At 38.0% G+C, this 14,218-nt stretch overlaps 1 long non-coding RNA gene across 1 annotated transcript; it reads right to left on the bottom strand.

Annotated features, from left to right (window-relative positions):
- Positions 1-6,920: 6,920 nt before the first annotated feature.
- On the bottom strand, positions 6,921-12,336 carry LOC129143734 (uncharacterized). The gene is made up of 2 exons (XR_008547526.1): positions 11,949-12,336; positions 6,921-7,324 (listed from the first exon to the last, which is right to left on the bottom strand). It is a non-coding gene; the product is annotated as an uncharacterized LOC129143734 (long non-coding RNA).
- Between the last annotated feature and the right edge of the window lie 1,882 nt (positions 12,337-14,218).

The following is a 14,218-nucleotide window of genomic DNA, read 5'->3' as shown; positions in this document are numbered from 1 at the left end:
TTTTTTAATGATGTCCATTCTTACAGGAGGACAGTAGTATTGCATTGTGGTTTTGATTTGCATTTCCATGATAATTAGTGATGTTGAGCATTTTTTTTATGTTTGTTGTCCATTTGTATATTTTCTTTTGAGAATTGTCAATTCATGATCTTAGACTAATTTTTGATGATATTATTTGTTTTTCTCTCGTCTGTTTGAATTTTCGTAGATTCTGAATATTAGTCCTTTGTCAGGTACATAGTTTGTGAATATTTTCTCCCATTCTGTGAGTTGTCTGTTTATTCAGCTGATTATTTCTTTTGCTGTGCAGAAGCTTTTTAGTTTAATTAAGTCACATCTATTTATCTTTGTTTTTGTTGCACTTCCTTTTGGGTTCTTGTTCATGAAGTCCTTGTTAAGCCAATGTCTAGAAGAGACTTTCTGATGTTCTGTCCTAGAATTTTTATTGTTTCAGGTCTTAGGTTTAATTTTTTCATCCATCTTAAGTAGATTCTTTTTTATAAGTCAAGAGATGTGGATTCAGTACCATTGTACTACAAGTGACTTGTCAATTATCCCAGCACCACTGGTTGAATAGGGTGTCCTTTCTCCACTTTATGTTTTTGTTTGCTTTGTCAAAGATCAGTTGGCAATAAGTATTTGGCTTTATTTCTGGATTCTGGATTCTGTTCCATTGGTCCACATGTCTGTTTTTATACCTTTGCCATCCTGTTTCAGTAGCTACAGCCTTGTAGTAGTTTGAAGTTGGGTAATGTGATACCTCCAGATTTGTTCTTTTTGCTTAGTCTTGCTTTGGCTATGCAGACTTCAAGCCAAGAATCAAATCAAGAATTCAACCCATTTCACAACAGCTGAATCAAAAAGAAAAAAAATAAAATAAAATACTTAGAAATACATCCAACCAAGAAGGTGAAAGACCTCTACTAAGAAAACTATGAAAACTACAAAATACTGTAAAAAAAAATCATAGATGACACAAACAAATGGAAACATCTCTCATGCTCATGGATGGGTAAAATCAATTTTATGAAAATGACCATACAGCCAAAAGCAATCTATGAATTCAATGCAATTCTCCTAAACATACCATAATCATTCTTAACAGAACTAGAAAAAACAATCCTAAATTTCATATCGGTTTTATTCTCATTTTGACCTTTAATAGCAAATACAAGTTCTTAATTTTAGTTTGTGATAATATAGGAAATGCATTCTAAAGGGACTTAGTGAATTTTCAATCTTGATGAACACACAGGCACATATACATGTCCATTTCTTTTGAAACAAGACACAGCATCACTTTACAATCTAATAGCTATGTTGGGAAATTCAATGTGTTTATTGAAGACAGTTTGAATTTATAATTATTATTCTACATAACTATAAATGATCAAGTCTAATTTTTTTTCTCTTTTCCACAGTCTTTTGATCTTTCCCTCCGATAAATATAATTTGGCAACACTACATTTTTTAGCATAACAAAAATACATCTACAAAGAATACAAAAAGTTTATAAATTTTGTGGAAAATAGCTAAGTCAAGCCATAAACCTCCTTTAATCTGCACATCAGGGAAGCACTTTATGATCAAAGTGGTCCAGATTGACAGAAACCCAGTTGTCTTTGTTAATCAGAAGTCTTATCACTAAACAAGTCTCCCAACAAATATTATTCAGCCTAAGGCATGATTTAAATATATGTCACTATATAAACATGTGTGTATATATACACACATATATATCACTATATATATATACACACACATATGTTATATTATATATATCACTATATATCACTAAATATGTAGATTTGTATTTGTATACATATATATAAATCATGTCATACACACACACACATGCACTAAAACAATGATGTTAAAGAAATTATAGGAAGGGTGTATAACAGAATATTTTACACAAATCATCCAGGTATTGATACATTTATAAAGGAAAACAGGAATAACAAGGTGGCAAAGGCTAAAAATGTTGTTTTATCATTCTTATAAGCCTGAAATAATTCACAGTAAACCTATTCTACAACACACTTAAAAGATGGGTATCTATTGTTTAGTGAGTACTACAATCACCAACTAAAAAGGAGAAACATTCCAATATAAAACTTAATGAAAATATGAACAGGCACTTCAAAGTAGAAATTCCCAAAAACATATAAAAGATTATAAAGTAACTGATGCTCAGGAAAATAGAAACAATGCCAATAAATTAATGCTCTAGAGATTTGCAACCTATAAAAATCTGAAAAATCTATTTTTGAGGGAGTATAATGCAAAATAACCTTCTAAAATAAAATGTCAATATACAGTTTGAAACTGAAGTTCTACATCTAGAAACTGTCATGCAGAAATCCTTCCATATAAGCACATGTATGAACAGAATATTTCCTCCAGCACTTACTTGGCTCCAGTCAATGAATACACATACCTCCAACAAATGTGTGAGTGTAGCCATCGCAGAGAACAGTTTATTCCATTGCTAAATAGAAAAAGTAGTTTCCAGGAAAAAAGGCTTACTTGTACTTGTAATGAAATAAAATAAAATATATGTAAACTTGTACAACGAAAAAAAATCTAGAAGAATGCACATAAATATAAGGATGGGAATTTTAGATTTTATTCTACAGAATCCTGCAGTATTTAACTTTTTACAATAGTTTCATGTGTTATTTATGAGGTTTAAAAATGAATTTGTGAAATAAACATAAAATCAGTACACGAAGTTTGAAAAATTAACATTTCATTATTAATTCATTAGTGTTATTCAAAAAACTTGAATTGATCATGTTTCTCACATGCTATTTTATTCATTTGCAGCTTTTTTTAGAACCCTTATTCCATGTTTAAAATACCTATGGATACATATAATACAATGTTTAAAAAATTGCAAGAACTGTAGATATCTAAATTCACATAATTTTCATATTTTGTTTTTTTATTATTTTTAATATTTTATGAATCTTACAATAACTTAACAACTTCTACTGTCTTCTTCAAAAGGTTATATTGGTTGTGATTTTTGTGACATGACTATAAATACTTTGACAATTTTCCTGTCAAGTAATATCCCCTCCCTTTGAAGTTTGGCAGACCTTGTAGCTGTCTCAACAGAAACGATATAGTGGAAATAATGCAGCTTATCTTACAAAGTTCTGTTGGAAACACAAAGTGTTCTCTCTCTCTTTCTCCCTCTCTCTTTGGATCTTTTGTTTGTATGTTTCTTTTTCTCTCTACACCTCCTCAACTCCATCCGTAGTCCCCGTAATAAACGACAATTTGGTAGAGAGACACAGATATATGCCCAAGAAATCCTGGTAGCCCACTAGCACTTTGAGCCCTTCAACTTGAATCATTAAGTATGTAAGTGAATGATCTTCAGATAATTATAGACCGAGGCACCGTAGGAAACTAGCTACCTAAGAAACTCTGTGGAAGGAACACATAACTGAGCTCAACCAACACCCAAACTCTGAGCGATGATAATAAAATGATTACAGTTGTTTTAAGGCCTGACATTTGGAAACAATTTGTCATGCAGTGATATATAACTGGAATAATAAATCTACATATTTTAAATTATACATTTGTAATAAAATTACAATTAATATATAGCTACATGAGTGGAAAATAGGGAATATTATATTTTGAAAATATCTGTACCTCAAATAGAAGACTCAGCATAACATGGTGGTTAAGAGCTGGCACTCTGGATCCAGATGCCCTTGATTCAAGTCTCTGAGAAACCACTACATAATGATGTGGGGTTGGACAAGTTACTTGGACTTTATTTGCTTCAACTTCCTCACCAATGAAATGGCATTGGTGGTCATAGTATTATCAACCTCATGGGGTTGCTGAAAGGATGAATTCATTAATATTTTAAGCACAAAAACAATTGTATATACAGCAAAGTAAAATTTTTTTGTAACATTGAATGTGGCAAAGTTTTTAGATATGACACCAGGAGCAGGAGCAACCAAAATAAAATTGATAAATTCGGTTTCATCAAATTAAAATTTTTCACACATCAAAGAACACCATCAATAAAGTCAAAAGAGAAACCAGAGTTTGAAGTATCTATTTGCAAGTTACATACCTGATAAGTGACTTACTTATATAAAAAAAAATAAAGAAAGCTTACAGCTCAATGTTAAAAAGACAAATAACATAATCAAAAAATGTTTAAGAATCTAAACAGGAATTTTACCAGGGAATATGCAAATGTCCAATAAGATCATGAAAAACATGTTTTATGTTGGATTACATAGTTAAGAGAAATACATAACATCTTCCCAATCACAAGTAACTTTTCCTTTGTGCTCATAGTCAGGGAAATAAATTCTCATGACTAAACAGAAAAGCTGCCTGGAATAAATACAAGTTATTTAGCAGAGCTGTAACAATATAAAATTAAAGATAAGTAAACAAATAACACTAGTCTTCCTAAGAATCCATACTAGTGATTAAAATATTATAAATGAAGAGTCTGGTTTCCATATTTTCTAACAGTATCTTTCCCACTACTCTGTAAAGATGCTATTTTAATTCTTATTATATATACTAAGTCAAGTACATATGAAGGAAGAGAAAGACCCTCTCATATTACTTTATATTGTTTTATCCTCAGTACCTGTTTTAAGAAAAAAACAAATAAGTGAAATCAAAGATAGGCAGCCCGGCGCCAGGCCCAAAACCAGCCCTGGGCCTGCCTGGCCTAAACCTAGTAGTTAAAAATCAACTCATAACTTAGAAACCGATGTTACTCATAGATTCCAGACATTATATAGAAGAACATTGTGAAACTCCCTGCCCTGTTCTGTTTCTCTCTGACCACCGGTGCATGCAGCCCCTGTCACGTAACGCCTGCTTGCTCAAATCAATCACGATCCTTTCATGTGAAATCTTTAGTGTTGTGAGCCCTTAAAAGGGACAGAAATTGTGCATTTGGGGAGCTCGGATTTTAAGGCAGTAGCTTGCTGATGCTCCCAGCTGAATAAGTCCCTTCTTTCTACAACTCGGTGTCTTGAGTTTTGTCTGCGGCTCCTCCTGTTATATTTCTTGGCTCCCTGACTGGGAAGCAACGTGATTGACAGACAGCTGAGGCAGCCCCTTAGGCAACTTAAGCCTGGCTTGTGGAGTGCCCCTGTGGGGGACTCCAGCCAGCCTGAGTGACATGATCCAAAGAGCCCTCCTGGGTAGGAAATTGCCCCGGTGGAATGCCTCACCAGAGAAGCAGGTAGCAGGCCCTCACAGAGGATTAACACAGTGGCTGAACACCAGGAAGGAACTGGCACTTGGAGTCCAGACATCTAAAATTTGGTAAGACTAGTCTTTGGAACTTGCCCCACTCCACCTGAGTGGAATCGTGGCCTGATCACCCAAGGTGTGCCTGTATTGGCACCTTTGTTCTGGTTTTGACTTGACTTGAATTGCTGGATACTTTGGTTTCGGTTTTTGGCCTGGCTTGAATTTCTGGGTATGCTGATTTTGGTTTTGATTTTGGTTTGGTATAAACTGCAAAAGTGTGTGTGTGCCCTTTTACCTGTTCTTTGTTTTGTGGTGTGTGTGTGGTGTAAGCGTGGTGTTTTGCCTCGAAAAAACATGGATCAGGTGCAAAGTAAGCCCACCCCACTGAGAACTATGTTAAAGAATTTCAAGAAAGGATTTAATGGAGACTATGGAGTCACTATGACTCCAGGAAAACTTAAAGCTTTGTGTGAAATAGACTGGCCAGCATTAGAGGTAGGTTGGACATCAGAAGGAAGCCTGGACAGGTCCCTTGTTTCAAAGGTATGACACAAAGTAACCTGTAAACCAAGGCACCAAGACCAGTTTCCGTACATAGACAGTTACAGCTGTCTTTAGACCCCTTCTCCCCCAACAGTAGTTAAGAGAACAGCAGCATAAGCAGCTGGCAGAGGCAAGGAAAGACCAGCAGAGAGAAAAAAAAGGCCATCTATACCAATTCTAAGTTAATTTAGACTAAACAAGGTCTTATTAATAGCAAAGGATAATAGAAATTCCAAACTTACAAGGTTTTCAACAAAAGTGAAGTTTGCTAAAAGTTAACAGTGTAACACACATTATGGTAAATTCTAATCTTGTGGCCTTAGACAGTCTAGTCCAAAGACATCAAAAAAGTTTGCTTTAAAAAAAAGAAATGGTTATCTTCAAAAAAAAAAAAGAAGGGGAGGCAAAATTTACGTAAAAACAGTGTTATATGGTAAATTCTTGTTCTGAAATAAATTGGTTGTTTCAAGAAAAAATGTTTGTAATAAGTCAAAAAGTTGAGACATGTTGAAGAATTGTCAGCGGAAGTCGTGAAAAAAAGTTATAAAAATTTATGCAAAAAGGTTTTATAATTTAAAAGTAATTTGGCCTCTTGAGTACTATTGAAGAAACAGTTTATGTGCAAAGTGTATAAAAAAGTAAAACATACCTTTGGTAAAAAGATTATAAGGAGGCATCAAAATGTGGATTTTTACCTACATTAAAAGGTTAAAAAAATTATTGTTTTAAAAGTTTAAGCAAGTTTTAAAACATTAATTGTAAAGAAAATTCTGTGTGTAAACATATTAGCTAAAGTTAAAAAGGTATCATCCAGTTTTTCTGGGAACTAGACATAAAAGTAAAAATGCAACAGGTTTTTTTTCTTAAAGCATCAACCTGCTCTTTAACAAAAATTATAAAAGGTTAAAAAGAGTCTATAAAATCTTACCTTATGGTCAAACATGAAAAATTAGATAAATATGTCTTCAAGGTTTTATTAAAATTAAGTTTAATATTAATAGCACACTAATATAAAGGTAAAATTTAGCTTATCTGGTATAAAAATCATACAAGAAGCATTATTAAATATAAAATGGTGTTTAGCTTTCTTTGGTCTAAAAACTAATACAAATTGGTGCTAAAGGAAACATTCATTTTACTAGAAGATCACAGAAGTTAAAGACTTAAAAAAAACTTTGGCAATTAAGACAGCATACCAAGATGCAAATGCCTGGTTGAAATAGATCAAATATTCCATCTGCACGTTAAACAAAAGCAATTGTTATGCTTGTGCACACGGCAGGCCAGAGGCCCTAATTGTCCCCTTTCCACTACGGTGGTCCTCCAGTTGACCAGGCGTAGGCTGCATGGTAACTCTTTTCCAGGATTCTACAGCCTGGAGTAATAAGTCATGCCAAGCTCTCTCTGCTATATCCTGAAGTCCCTGTGGGTCAGCCTCCGAGAGCCATCCAGCTTCCATCTTCCAACACTAAGTTCACTTCGTGTCTCTCACAGCAGGGAGGAGACAGCATTCCTTAGAGACCTGAAAGGATGCAGTGAGCTTAAGAATTTTCAAAAGGTTATCAATCAGTCAGCCTTTGTTCATCCCCGAGCAGATGTGTGGTGGTATTGTGGTGGACCTTTACTAGGTACTCTGCTGAATAACTAGAGTGGCACTTGTGCTTTAGTCCATTTGGCTATCCCTTTCACCCTGGCATTTCATCAACCAGAGGAAGAAAAGAAAATAATAAGATATCATAAAGCGAGAGAAGCCCCTTATAGGTCTTCCAACTCTCATATCTATTTAGATGCAATTAGAGCCCCGCAAGGAATACCAGATCAATTTAAAGCTTGAAATCAAATAGCTACAGGATTTAAGTCAATATTTTGGTAGATGACAGTGAATAAAAATGTAGATTACATTTTTATTACATTGTTGTAATATTCTATTACAACCAACAGCAAAGAGCTTTTCATGAGTTAAAAAAAAAAAATTCATGTCGGCCCCAGCCCTGAGGTTACCTGACCTGACAAAACTCTGTGACGTCTGTGTGTCAGAAAGAGAAAAAAATGGCAGTTGGAGTTTTAACTCAGACTGTGGGGCACTGGCCAAGGCCAGTGGCCTATCTCTCAAAACAACCAGACGGGGTTTCCAAAGGCTGGCCCCCATGTCCAAGGGCCCTGGCAGCAATGGCCCTGTTACCACAAGAAGCAGATAAGCTAACTCTTAGACAAAACCTAAACATAAAGTCTCCCCATGCTGTGGTGATTTTAATAAATACCAAAGGACACCATTAGCTAATAAATGCTACACTAAGTAGATACCAAAGCTTGCTCTGTGAAAATCCCCACATAACCATTGAAGTTTGCAACACCCTAACCCTGCCACCTTACTCCTGGTATCAGAGAGCCTAGTTAAACATAACTGTTTAGAGGTGCTGGACTCAGTTTATTCTAGTAGGCCCAACCTCCGAGACAATCCTTAAACATCAGTAGACTAGGAGTTGTACGTAGATAGGAGCAGCTTCACCAACCCCTGCAAAGTGACTCTGAAGAAGACTACAAGCCCTGCTCCAGTCACACCCAGAAGCTGACTGGTCCACGCACGGCTGAAGCATGAGGAAACTCATCGCAGGACTCATTTTCCTTAAAATTTGGACTTGTACATTAAGGACTTCAGCTGAACTTCCTCAGACTGAGGGCTGTTCCCAGTATATACATCAAGTCACTGAGGTAGGACAAAAGATTGCTACAGTCCTATTATTTTATAGTTATTATGAATGCCTAGGAACTCCAAAAGGAACTTGTTTGTACAATAACACTCAGTACAAAGTATGTAATCCAGGAAGTGACCAGCCTGATGCGTGTTATGACTCACTGTAAGCCTCCCATGATTAAGGACTGATCCTTTTCTAAGTGACACAAGTAAAGTAATAGCTAAAAAAAAAAAAAAGAAAAAAAAAAAAAGAAAGGTCCCCAAAAACGTAATCTTAAAATTTGACACTTGTGCTGTTATTAATAGTAAGCAGCATGAAATAAGATGTGGTTCTCTAAATTGAAAAACTAGTTACACAGTAAAAAAATAAGTATATCTGTCAAGAATCATATTTTTGTGAGATGTGTTAATACTGGTCTTGTGTCATTTAGACTACTTAAAAAAAGATAAAAAGGATCCTGTTTGACTCCAAAAAAATAAAAAATAAAAAGGTCAGTCCCTCCCCTCCTGCATGAGTAGGAGCTGCAACCTTTTAAAATTGATAATCACAAACCCCTCAGACCCAAAGTAAAATAAAGAAAAATATGTAACATTAGACATTAATAGAAAAAGACTAGATCCTAGTGTAAGCATCCTAATAAAAGAAGAAGTTCAAGAACACTATCCAGAACCAGTATTTCAGACTTTCTATGATGAACTAAATGTGCCAGTACCTGAGATTCCAGGAAAAACTAAAAATTTGTTTTTGCAATTAGCCGAACACGTAGCCCAGTCTCTACAAGTCACTTCACGTTATGTTTGTGGAAAAACCGTAACAGGAGATCAATGGCCATGGGAAGCCCCAGAATTAGTTCCTACAGACCCAGTTCCTGATGAATTCCCAGACCAAAAGAATCACCCTGATCATCTCTAGGTTCTAAAAGTCTCAATTATTAGACAGTATTGCATATCTAAAGAAAGAAAAGGATTCGCTCATCCTGTAAGGCAGCTTAGCTGTCTTAGACAAAAGCTCTATAATAGTACCACAAAAACAGTTACATGGTGGAGTTCCAATTACACAGAAAGAAATCCATTCAGTAAATTTCCAAAGTTGCATACTGTTTAGGCCCACCCAGAATTCTACCAGGACTGGATGGTCCCCACCAGGTTATACTAGATATGTAGACACAGAGCTTATGCTAAGCTGCCTGATCAGTGGAGAGGTAGCTGTGCAATTGGCACCATTAAGCCTTCTTTCTTCTTACTGCCCATAAAAACAGGTAAACTTCTAGGCTTCCCAGTCTATGCTTCCCACAAAAAAGGAAGCATAGCCATAGGTGATTAAAAAGATAATAAATGGCCCCCTGAAAAAATCATACAATACTATGGACCTGCCACTTGGGCACAAGATGGCTCATGAAGATACTAGACCCCCATCTAAATGCTCAACCGAATCATACAGTTACAAGCTGTTTTAGAAATTATTACTAATAAAACCAATCAAGCCTTGACTGTTCTTGCCCGGCAAGAGACTCTGATGAGAAATGCTATCTATCAAAATAGACTAGTTCTCGACTACTTGCTAGCAGCTGAAAGAAAAGTTTGTAGAAAATTTAACCTTACTAATTGTTGCCTACACATAGATGATCAAGGACAAGTAGTTGAGGATATAGTTAAAGACATAACAAAACTTGCACATGTACCCATGCAAGTGTGGCACAGACACAATCTGGAAGCCATGTTTAAAAATTAGTTCCCAGCAATAGGAAGATTTAAAACTCTTATAATAAGAGTAATAATAGTAATTAAGAACCTACTTACTGCTCCTTTGTTTCCTACCTGTACTTCTTCAAATGATAAAAAGCTTCATCGCTACCTTAGTTCACCAAAGTGCTTCAGCACAAGTGTACTATATAAATCACTATCAATCTGTTGCACAAAAAGACATAAGTAACAAAAATAAGAGTGAGAACTCCCGCTAATAAAAAGTGAGAGTCTCAAAAGAGGGGAATGAAGGAAGAGAAAGACCCTCTCATATTATTTTATATTGTTTTATCCTCAGTACCTGTTTTAAGAAAAAAAGAAATAAGTGAAATCAAAGACAGGCAGCCCAGCACCATGCTCAAAACCAGCCCTGGGCCTGCCTGGCTTAAACCTAGTAGTTAAAAATCAACTCATGACTTAGAAACTGATGTTATTCATAAATTCCAGACATTGTATAGAAGAACATGGTGAAACTCCCTGCCCTGTTCTGTTTCTCTCTGACCACCAGTGCATGCAGCCCCTGTCATGCACCACATGCTTGCTCAAATCAATCATGAACTTTTCATGTGAAATCTTCAGTGTTGTGAGCCCTTAAAAGGGACAGAAATTGTGTATTTGGGGAGCTCAGATTTTAAGGCAGTAGCTTGCTGATGCTCCCAGCTGAATAAAGCCCTTCCTTCTACAACTTGGTGTCTGAGAAGTTTTGTCTGTGGCTTGTCCTGCTACACACACACACATGCACACTTGCACGACTGTGTATTAATAATAGAGGAAATGTATCTTGTGGCACATACCTCCTTCCAAAGGAACTGAGTGATGAGGTTTGTTTAAAAAATTGACACTACTGAAAACAGTATGGAGGTTTCTCAAAATATTTAACGTAAGATTACCATATGATGCAGCAATCCCTCTTCTGGATATTTATCCATAAGAATTAAAATCAGGATCTCAAAGGGATATTTGCACATCCATATTCATAACAGCACTATTACAAAAGCTCAGACCTTGAAACAATCCCAGCATCTATCTGAGCAAAGTGTAGGAACAACCGGTCCGATTGGTCTAAAATGAAAGGAAAGGTGAATGTGCTGTGTTGTAACTGGCAGGAAATGGGAGGAAAATCCTCAAAACCCACCCCATTGGAATTCATGTTAAAGAACTTTAAGAAAGGCTTTGTGGTGGTGGGGGGGTGGTGGTTAGGGAGTCAAGTTAACCCATTGAATGCTGAGAGCTCTCTGTGAATTAGAATAGCCCTCTTTTGGTGTTGGCTGGCTGGCCAAATGTACTTATAGATAGGGACACAATTGGCCCTGTGTTTAAGGTGGTGACCGGAGTCAGAGGACAGTCAGGGCATTCAGACCAAATTTCCTTATATTAACTCATGGCTGAATGCAGCCCTGTTTAGCAGCTTATTGCAGAATGCTCGCAGTTCAAGCCAAGAGAAATCAGCTGTGCTGGCAGCTACAAAGACAAAGTGAAAACAGAGTTAAAGGGAAAGTCACAGGAGCTTGTAGCCTGAGCTGAGCTGAAAGTGAAATCTTCTCTGGCAGACACAGAGACAAAAAGAAAGCCACAGGAAAACCCGGTTTTGCAAGAACCACTGGAGGGAAAAGAGACCCTTCCTCCATATGCTCCAATCTACCCCCCTTTACCCAGAGTTACTGCCTCTGAGGAGTCAAGCTCAAAGGGATACATGCCCCAGTCTCACCTGAGATGGAAAAATCTGAGCCCTCACTCCAGGAAGTTAAGGTGAAATGCTAGGAAAATAAAGCAAACTGTCTCCAGTCAGGTCATGTTTGGGCTATGCAAATGCCTCTCTGGGAAACAAGAGGACCCCGACTAGGATCCAAATGAGGCAGCCCAACTACAGCAGCTGCCCAGATACCAAGAGGCACTCCTGCAAAGTTTAAGGGAAGGCGGGAGAAAGGCAATCAATATAGGGAAAAATCTCATGGGTGCTTCAGGGTGCATATGAAAGCCCCAGCCAGTTTTATAAAAGACTTAGTGAGGCCAGCACATGCTGAACACAGCATTTGTAGAGCAGGCCCAGGGGGATATCAGGCAAAAATTGCAGAAAATGCAAGGTTTTGCAGGCATGAATGCTACTCAGTTTATTGAAGTGGCCACAAGTTGTACATTAATGGAGATCAGGAGGCAAAGACAGAGGCTAATCAAAGGCTTAAGAAAAAGGCTGATTGGCTGGCAGCAGCTCTCACAGGGAGGGAAGCTGGCTTTGCCAGGTGGCGTGATGTGGGCATGGAAGTGGGCGTGGAAGAAGCCAGTATGGACAGGGATTTGAGAGCTGGCCAAGGTTGGAAAGAGATCAGTGTGCACAGTGCAAAAGACAAGGACACTGGAAGGATGAGTGTCCAGAGAATAATAATAAGGAGAAGGGTCAGGGCCATCGTACAGGAAGGCCACCAGCCAGGGGCTGCCACACCCAGGAGAAACCAGGCACTGATCTGATCAGACTGGCAGGGGCTGAAGGATATGAGGACTAGGACAGACCAGGCTGCTTCTCTTTGGGCCCTGAGAAGCCCATGGCCAGATTGGAAGTTAGAGGCCAGCTAATGGACTTTATGGTAGACACCAGAGCTAAACACTCAGTAGTGACCCAACCTATAGGGCCACTATCCAAGAACTGTGCAACTATTGTGGGAGCCACTGGAGTCTCTGAAAAGAGGCCCATCGGTTGGTCAAAGAGGTGTGTTATAGGAGGATGAGAAGTCCAACATGAATTCTCATCCCAAATGGTTCTGTTCCTTTGCTGGGAAGAGACCTACTTCAAAAACTGCAGGTACAGATTACATTTGGGCCACAAGGGAATGTAACTTTAAATCTACCTCACCCGGAGGCTATGATGTTAACCCGTACTGTACCATAGGCTGAAGAATAGAGACTATATGCAAAAAAGACTCTGGAACCAAGAGTAAATGAAATGCCTGGGTTGCTTACTAAAATTCCCAGAGTTTGGGTTGATAGTAACCCACCTGGACTGGCTGTAAGTCAGGCACCAGTGGTGGTAGAGTTAAAACTGGGAGCAACTCCAGTTCAGGTCCAACAGTACCTGCTACTCCCTGAGGCCATACTGGGTGTCCGCAAATATTTAGAGAGTCTTCATAAACATGGAATCATAGTCAAATGCCAGTCACCATGAAACACCCCTCTCTTGCCAGTGCGGAAGCCGTCTGGTGAATATAGACCAGTACGGAATTTGTGTGTGGAAAACTAAGCCACAGTGACCATCCACCCAGTGGTGCCAAACCCATATACTTTAATGGGACATATTCCAGCAAGTGCCACTTGATTTACAGTCCTAGATTTAAAGGATACATTTTTCCGTCTCTGGCTTGCACCAATTAATGAGCCTATTTTTGCTTTTCAATGGGGTAAATCACAGTACACTTGGACAAGACTCCCACAAGGATTTAAAAACTCTCCTACAATCTTTGAAGAGGCACAGGCCTCAGACCTTAAAGCATACACCCCACCAAATAGTGACTGTGTCTTGCTCCAGTACATTGATGATCTTCTTCTAGCAGCCCCAACCTGAGAGGACTGCTTCGAAGGGACCCAAGACCTCCTGCACTTGCTATGGAAGGCAGGATATAAAGTGTCAGGGAACAAGTCTCAAATCTGCTCTGAAAGTGACCAGTATTTAGGCTTCTATATAAGCCAAAGGAAAAGATGGCTTGGTAGTGAACAGAAGCAGACCATTTGTACACTTCCTACTCCAACCACCCGGTGACAAGAGAGTTCCTAGGGCCAGCAGGGTCCTGCTGCATCTGGATCCCAAATTTCTCGCTCATGGCTAAGCCATTATATGAAGCCACAAAGAGGGGAAAAAGGATCTCCTCCTCTGGGAGGCTGACCAGGAAAAGGCCTTTAAGGAAATCAAAGAAGCCTTGACTCAGGCCCCAACTTTAGGACTGCCAGATCTAACTAAGCCTTTCTTTTTATATGTCCATGAGCAAAAGG

The sequence above is a fragment of the Pan troglodytes genome, chromosome 3, assembly GCF_028858775.2.
Source record: "Pan troglodytes isolate AG18354 chromosome 3, NHGRI_mPanTro3-v2.0_pri, whole genome shotgun sequence".
Classification (NCBI taxonomy): domain Eukaryota; kingdom Metazoa; phylum Chordata; class Mammalia; order Primates; family Hominidae; genus Pan; species Pan troglodytes.
Note: the sequence above shows the minus strand (reverse complement) of the source record. Positions and strands in the feature narration are given on the sequence as shown.